The sequence below is a fragment of the Bidens hawaiensis genome, unplaced genomic scaffold, assembly GCF_021521415.1.
Source record: "Bidens hawaiensis isolate Kalapana, Puna unplaced genomic scaffold, B.hawaiensis_p1.1 tig00017786_1, whole genome shotgun sequence".
Taxonomy (NCBI): Eukaryota; Viridiplantae; Streptophyta; class Magnoliopsida; order Asterales; family Asteraceae; genus Bidens; species Bidens hawaiensis.
Window position 1 is genome coordinate 143,878 of NW_027492686.1, and position 9,390 is coordinate 153,267.

The following is a 9,390-nucleotide window of genomic DNA, read 5'->3' on the forward strand; positions in this document are numbered from 1 at the left end:
TGCACGTTCCAGGTTGCCTTATCAACAGCGGGATCACCGGTCTCCATCGCCATCTTGATCCTCGCTTGCAGCACTGACCTAGCCGCCCACATCTTAGCCTCCTTCGTTGCTTGCTTGACCTCCTCTTGACACTGGGCATCTGCTGTGGATACCTGATCCTCGAGCTGTCTCTTGAGCTGGCTTAAAGCTTTGTCCTTGTTGACCACCGCGTTCCCTAACCCAGATAGTGGCCTACAATCTTTTCATAATGCTCCTTGAAAGCATTCATTGCCTGTAATTAACCATTTATTCAGTATTAGAAGGATATTGGATCCTTAAATTCAACACAGCAGGATACAGGATACTTACAGAGAGGACTGTGTCATAATGGGTTTCGGGATCGGAGTACCTCTTTCTTTTAGAAGTCGCGTTCTAGTAGTTGCAATCTTGGGCTCGGAACTAGTGGCTGCCTTCAATGCTTCTTTCTTGATATCTTGGGGAGTGATCATGCTGTCAATGTCTTCCAAGGAAAACTTGCTAGCAGACTTCTGAGACTTCTTGGCGCCTACAAAGGTTAAGTAAACATATAAGTATTTCCTCTAATTTTACTTACTTTTAAAATTGTTATATTGAAACTTACTTAACATGTTGGAATCTGTGGAAATCTAACAAAAAGCCTCGATGAATTGGGCTCGAAAAGTTCTGACTTCGGTATACAGTGCAAGGAACCGCTTTGTTTTCTCTTCTGTACCAGGTAACTTAGCCAATGAAGCAAAGTTCTCAACTGCAAAAGAAGACAAAAATTTAGATTAATCATCAAGGATCATATCGTTACTAAGGATCCAGGATCCTACCCTTTCTAACCCACTTTGAAGGAAGATCATTCCCACCGGGTATGGAGTCTCGTCTCACGAAGAAAAATTTATTTCTCCAAAAGAGTCATTCAAAGTAACCTTTAGCAGAGGATGAGGTTGTCGAGGCTTGGATTTAAAAAGGAATCGGGCTGGACCGTGGGTAGTAAGGGTGTACAGATGGGATAGCTCGGGAAGGCCGAAATCAATCTTTTCATCTTCTATAATCCGTTCGATAGTTCCCAACACTCTCCAAAGCATTGGCATAGCCTAGATATAGGACATGCCTGTGGAATCGAAGAAGCTTTGTGTCAAGAAAGGAAACGGGTAATTGTAGCCGATAAGGAAAGGGCAAGCCGGAAAACACACCCAAGTTTTGAGAATACATCGCAATGGATGCTGGATTCGTATGGTCGAAAAAGAGTTTTTGGCGGAAACAAAGGACGAAACTCTTCAACTTCTGGGTCCGTGAGTTTGCAGATCTCGATAGAAGGGTTTGCTATGAGGTTTTGTGGCTCCATCTCCGATAAGTCAGAGTCATCGAATGATTGTTTGGAAGGATTAGAAGGATGTAAAGAAGATGAAGTAATAGATATAATTATCAAAGAAAAAGAATAAAGGGAAGAAGGATACCTGCTATGTCGCCTGAATATGTGATAATAAAAGAACTATAGGACGGCATATATATGTGGTTATGATTATCTCGAGGGCTAAATGGTAAATATTTCTGGCAAACCGTCCCATCATCCAGTTTTCGCAGAAGGGTTGAATTTCAAAATGACAGTTGTGTTCCACTATCACCCGCCATTTTGGGGGCAATTGTTAGGACTGATATTTTCTCTGCTAAGGATATATTATCCTTGAAGATGTGTCTGGATCATTTATCCTCCTGAAGAGTTACAGAGCCGTGTCAAGGATTAAGGATCCTCACAGGTTGGTATTGTTAACAATTGTTTCACGTGTGCAGGTTATTGTTCAACAGAAGTAACGGCTTTGTGACTTGGTCTACCTTAAATTTCGCTACTGGAAGCTACCAACACATGGTCAATGAACGTTGGAGGAATAGTGGAATAGTGGCGGATAGTTAGGACTTTTCGTTGAATGTATTTTTTTATATAAACATCGAGATATGATCGGTTAAGAAACACTTGTACTCTCACACACACTAGAGCAGATTCAATAATTCTCTCTACACACTAGCTTACTTTGTAACATCGATCACAATCTCCAAACCATTGTAACCTTTTTCAATATTAATAAAGTGGTGATCGACGAGTTGTCATCACCCGGGGTTTTTTTCTTTTGATCTGAACAAGGTCAAAAGGAAATTCCTCGCAACAAATCACTGTGTTCATTCCCTTTTCATTCATATAATCGTTATTATTAGCATATCACTATACCTCACTTTTACGGATTTGGATACATTATCCTTAGTAGATTTTTATCCAAAACTCTAGAGTTCTATCGTTTTCCATGCTCTTTCTTAATTGATTCGCTTGGAAAAACAAACATCAGCTTCAAGAACATACCTTTCTTTTGATTCTGGTCTTTTATTAACAACAGTGATTTTGATACCCTCTACTCCTGCTTCATAGTCTTGTTCTTCGTTCTGTGGATACACTGGATCAAAATTTAGCCTCCTTAGGAATGGGCTTACATCCTTTAATCGAATACATATGTTGTTAACTATGTATCCCTCCAAGTGACAAGCACACGGCACACCGGTTGACGTAAACAAATGGTCGCCGGACGAAGCTCCGTCGCATGCATTTTGTCTATCAAATTATACTCGTTAGGGTTTGGGGAATAACTTAAGAAACTTTTAAAAGAGCCGTCAAGATTCCGAGCTTGATGATAAGTCGGGAAATCGTCATTCTTGTAAGGGCTTGATTGGGGAAAAAACATGAATCTTAATATTGTCATGGACCAAATGGAATATTAATAGCGATTGACCATTTTAACATGAGAACTATTAATAATGTTGTGGAAATGGATTGTTGGTGTTCATCTACTAAGATTGGTTAAATACTCGTTAAGTGAGTGTACAACATAACCAATTAAAAGCAACTCTTGAGTGGATATTACATGAGTTCTATAATTATTCAAGATTTGTGTGGATTAAGATTTTCTAATTCAAGGTTAATCTTTTAAGACTCAACTAATCTTAACTGGTATTTTAGGCATAATACAAGGGTTTTTTTTACTAAAGTATCAAGGATAATTCACTTAGTAATTTAAGGGATTGTCTCATCTTTTAAATGAGTTAACTTATCTTTATTAAAACTACTTGCTTACATAAAATGATGTTTTAATAAAAGGGGTCAAGAGTTATCTCTTTCTTTAATTATCATGGAATAACATGACTAACTATGTTACTCTCACATGTAATCACCATAGAAAGCTCAAGATCACATGTTTACTAGTAAACTTAAACCTAGTTAAGAGGAGTTTTAACCAAGATGACACTCTCTTATCTTTAATTTTCTTTCCACCTTAAAATATAAAAACCCAAAAAATACTATCTTTTAATTTATTTCTCTTAGAACCTATACTAAAACCAAAACAAAATGATCTTTACTTCCAGTTAAATAAATACAACGATTAAGTAGTATAACTCTATAAGTGTGTATGCGGATCGATACTTGATTCTTACATATACTTTACTACATATACAATAGGTACACTTGCCTATTTGTGTGTGGTTTAGTTAAGATAACAATTATTCTTATAATTTTGAAACTCAATATAGTGTGAACAAACCTTTGAAAAAATTAGCATATTTTTCTACTACATCCATCATGCATCAGCCATCTACAAAAATTTTTGGTGGCATTAGGGAATAATACATTACACGACTTCATAAGGGCTCGGTCCGCATCAGTCAGTGTAACGCATGGCTCCATACAATCCTCGAGCATTCCTTTAAGTTTCTCGAGGGCCCATGTGAAGTTCTCTTTTTCCCTAATTAAAAATGTGTGGGCGATACAAAACGACTTTGATGTCGACGTCACACCAACAAATTGAACCAATGACCAGTTGTACATGTTGGTATTGTGCGTCTTGTTAATCAACAACTCGTGGAATGCACACCACATTTTATGCGATTTATTATGACAGAAGAAAATATCATCCTTCTTGTCGTTGGATGCATTCTCCCGGGTATAATACACGAAACCATTGTTATGGGAAAAGTTTTCCAGTTTCTGCATTGGATTTAAATATAACTTTAATAAATATTATAAACACAGGTTTTATATAGTAAAACTAGGAAGGTTTTCAACTACCTTCATGGGGGTATCGCCAATTTTCTCCTGATCTTTAAGCTTACTCACGTAGTTGTATATGTCATTGAGGTTAGGTTTGCAACGGGGAAACTGATCACGTAAGGTTGTTTCAATTTGAAGGGGCTTCAAGCCGTTCCGGTGTAATCCTGCAATCATATCAAGCTCAGCGTTGGTCAGCTTCCTGAACTGGGCGTACCCTTCATCAAAGACAATGGGATCGTGGTTGTGTGTCTCGTTTACTACTTCAAGCCTCTAACAACTACTTGTCACGTCGTACCTCCCTATGAGTTTAAATGGACAACACCTTTTAATACTATTGGTACGCCTGATCGTGGCTTTCAGTTTCGGGTTCCCCTCCACGATTGCATGCAAGGTCCACACCGTTTTCCTTGACCGTTGAACCACAATAACACACTCATGATCTCGTCCTCTCTTCTTGGCCCAATCCTCCAACTCATTACGGGACTCAAACTTCTGAAACAGTTATAAGGTTATTCTTAAACATGTTCAAAAAATAATAATAACTAAATAAAACATATGGGGTATGTTTGGTAATGAGCTTTTAGGAGGCTTTTAAGAGCTTCAAGCATTTAAGAAAAAACTCATATTCAATAAAAAGCTTTGTTTGGTTAATGTAGCTTCAAGCTTTTATGTTGGTAGAAAAAGCTTCATATTTGAACGCTACTATTACTAGCGTTTGAGAAAAAGCTAGCTACAAGCTTTTACATTTGAATTTACAAGTTTGGTACTTAAACTTCTATCACCTTTTGTTAATTTATATAATAGTTACACATTTAACCCTTATTCAAAACTAACTACCCCCATGACTTTTTTAGGGGCCATAACTTTTTCACACGTTAATAATTTTTTAAACAAATTACATCATAAAAACGAGCATTATATTCTCTTTAATTTGAGTATGATATTGTTATACTTCTTTAACGTTAAAAAATTAACATACTACGTGATTATCAGTTAGGATCGGTAACAAGTCAAGTCAGGTGGGATCGAGTTATGTGTAAGACCAAATTAGGATCAGAACGTGTCGATACAAAAAGGGTTAAATTAGTTTGGTTCGTGTCGGTAAGCTTTTGAGTCGAAAAAGGTCAGGTCAAAACATGTTTCAGATTAGAACAGTTTCTGTTCATAATTGTAACATCCCGAAATTTCTAATAATAAATAATTTATTTATTACTTATTTAAGATGGAAAAAGTTTACTTGAGTTAATAGAAAAATAATAAAGATGGAAGGATAAGTAGGCTAATTAGATGTAATTAATTATGGACCAAAAAGGAAAGATGGGTCTGAGGTCCATGGGCTTAAGGGAGTATAAATACCCCTTAAAACCCTAATCATTTCCATTTTCATACATCTCTACACCATAGTCTACACCATCAAAACACACACTTAACCCAATTCCCGTTTTTGAGAAAACCACCCACAAAGACACAAACATTCCCGGAGATCAGCCGTCGGATCAGTCTCAAATTTTAACTGAGTGTTCAAGGTATATAAATGAAGATTCCCACGGATTAGATCTTCGATCAGAGGTCGGTAAGTAAGGTTTCTATTAACAAAACCGTAGCAGCTCAAAATGAAGATTTCCGGCCACTGTTCCACTATTCCGGCGACTGTAGCGGCCGTTTACGGCGAAGTTGAGCTGATGGGTTTGTAGATCGGGACGAGACGGTTCCATGGCCGCTTGAATCACTCAAATCGGAGTTCGTTTGATATGGTTTTGAGCATCTCGAGGGATTTCATACAAAAACCTCAAGGTACGTTTTTGTTAAAAAGACTTACTTTTCATGAACGGATTTACATGAAAATTTGTAGGATGATAGATCGAGTAATGATTATTGATAAAGTAATGAACTTGATAATAAACGGGTTAGTTGGTTCGTTTCGGGTAAAACGAGTAGTGTTCAGTTTGTGAAAAGGACGGGTAAACGAAGTCGGTTTTACATGAAACTTAGTAGGATAGTAAATCGAGTATAGCTATACCATAAAGTTGCAAACTTGAGGATTAAAATGGATTTAACGAACTCATGGTTATGAACAGCTCGTTTAAAATAGACCCTAGATCTAGTTTTGAACGTTTTAGCTATAAAGGTGCAAGCTTTATGCTAGAAAATGGTTAAGTCTTAAAGATGGGTTGATAACGAATGTAAAACAGTTAAGGAGGATGGGATATAGGTGGTTAAAAGTGTAATCATGGACCGTTAACCGTTATTGAGCCTAAAATGGAATTAAAGATAGGAAAATCTGAGCTTAAAGCATCAGACAAGGGTTCTCGGACCTGAGCCTCCATATGGGTTCTCGGTCAACGCGAGAACTAGGTCAACCTGAGTTTTCAGTCGAGTTCTCGGTCAAATACGGGTTCTCGGTCAACTCCTGTTTTCGGTTAAGTATGGGATTCGGTCAACACAAGTTCCCGGTGACCCAGGTTTCTTGGTCACCAAGTGTTCTCGGTCAACCCAAGGGTTCTCGGTCAACATGTGGGTTCTCTGCTGAGAGTTCTCGGCCACTTGGGAAATGTTGTGGTCTTTGGGCCTGACCTAACTAGGCCCAAAAGCCAAAGTGATCAGAGGCCTGATCTAACAAGATAGCCCATCTGTTTAAGAATTAGACAACAAGCCCAACATAGAGAAGTGTTGGTTAATTAGAATACCAACTTAAATAACTATACGGTTAACTAATATGTATATATATATCTATTTAACAGTTATCCGTGCACAACTAAAGAAGGGGATAACAATTAGCGGTGAACGCAACAGGATCCAGGTGAGTTTCTAGCCCCATTTCCTTGTTATGTTTTCGGGGCTGTGTGCATACTCGATGTGATAGTTAATACACTTACCTTAAATGGTAAGTGTATGCCATGTATGATTTATGTGATAGATATTATGCTATGATTGTGAATGAAAGCTTGTCGGTACGTGAACGATCTTCGGATATTGCACGTATTGACAAGGGAGGTATGTATATGAAAGATGAATGTGTATGATATATATATATATATATATGTACAACATATGAGTATGTATGAATGATTAAAGAAAGTATATGTATGTTACGGGTATGTAAAGATAGTATGCTCGAAAATGAAGAAGTAGGGGATCAGACCCTAATAATATCTAAGATAGAGAAGAAAGGGATCAGACCCTAATAATATCTGAGATAGAGAAATAAAAAGGGATAAGACCCTAATAATATCTGAGATAGACAAGAAAGGGATCAGACCCTAATAATATCTGAGATAGACAAAGGAAAGAGGGATCAGACCCTAATAATATCTGAGATAGACAAGAAAGGGATCAGACCTTAATAATATCTTAGATAGACAAAGGAAAGAGGGATCAGACCCTAATAATATCTGAGATAGACAAGAAAGGGATTAGACCCTAATAATATCTGAGATAGACAAAGAAAAGAGGGATCAGACCCTAATAATATCTGAGATAGAATGAACAGTAATTATATAGTATGAAAGTAATAAAGTATGAACCTATGTATGAAATTATGTAATGAAAGTAAGTTAGTAAAGTAATCATTATGTATCTTCGGATGCATGATTGAAGGTAAGAGTATGTATTATATGATATATGATTAACTAGAACTCACTCAGCGTAGCTGACTTTTAGTATGCACGCAGGTGAGTAGAATGAGACAGCTGGCTTGAGCGGGGACACATGGCAGAAGAATAAGAGTCTGGCATCTGAAGACTGATGATGTTTTATGCTTATTGTTTAAATTTGAAAGACAATAATGTTTTAAGACAAGTTATGGTTTATTATTATGTTATTGAAAGTTTTATATTCCGCGTAAAGTTTTAATTAACTCTGATATTTAGAACTGTGTTTATGAGTAAATCCAACTTCCAAAGTAGGGCACCGGTAACGGGGCCTTACAATAATGGGATTCAGATCAAAATAAGTTGGTTTAAAAAATTATCTATTTGAAATTACTATATATTTCAGCTTTGTTTCTTGATTTTCAACATCAGTTACACGCTTACTGCCTTTCCATGAATTACATGTCTACATTCAGATTATGTATGCACTGTCATGAGGTGAATCATGTACCGACACTGATTATGCGGTTGATGTTAGGTTGTGCGCCCATTCTGCCGCACCACGTGGACACCCAGCTAGTTTTATTAAAAGCTTCTGCTACTCTGCCAAACACCTAAAAGTATTTGAAAAGCTACAGCTAACAGCTACCAGCTTCCAGCATTCAGCTAACAGCCACCATCTAGTTTTGCCAAACATACCCATAGTGTCTTACAGTATTTGTTTTATAGGAAACGGTCGGCTCGCATATGTAATCATCATCATAATTTATCTTCATCATCTGAGTTTCCCCCAGCATCATAATTATCAACATCATGTTCGTTTCCCTTGTAATAGGGTGGAACTTCTACTTGCACGTGGTATGAAGACTGGGTTCCGTATACGGTTCCTCTACTACTAGTAAGTGTTATGAAGAAGACGAATGTCCTCCATAACCCGACTCATCAACTGGTAACTGGTACGATGACTGACCGTAACATTGTTTAGGATGACTATCGTGAGCGAAATACTTCTGAAAAACATAATTGTAACATATTATTATATATATTAAATAGAAGATTTACAGTTGTGAGACAAATATACTATTTAACTGTGTTGGTTGTTTTAAAGCACGTTGTACAATTGCCTAATGCACACACTCAATTTTGGCTTTTCTCTCCTCAATTTAGGCTCACCCTTCGATTCATTATTTTATCAACCAAATTAATTAATTTAATTAATTTTCTTCTGTATAATTAATTTTCTTCTTTTGTGATAATTTAATTAATTTCCTTTTATCAATAAAATTATTTTCAACATGCATACATAATAAAACTAATTTAAAGTAATTTACAAGTTCACATTAGTTCACTGTATATATCCTAATGTTATGATATTTATAGTTTAAATTTGTATTTGGTTTGACATTTTCAAATATGTTTTGATACGGTTTAATGGTTACACCGGTAAATATAAACTCAAGATGGCCATAGATAGATGGCAGACTGTAACATTCATCAAATTTGAGTCTTGATTTATATTCGTTTGTAAACTTTCATATTGTAAACCCGACTCAATATTTTTTTGAACCTTATTTAATTTTTGCATAATAATATTATATACCTCGACCATAAATAAATCGATGTTTGTCATATTTTAGTGTCGTTAAGAAAAACATAAAGGGTTCAAACTGAGTTTTGTAAAGTTGTTATAAGCTATGGAAACTT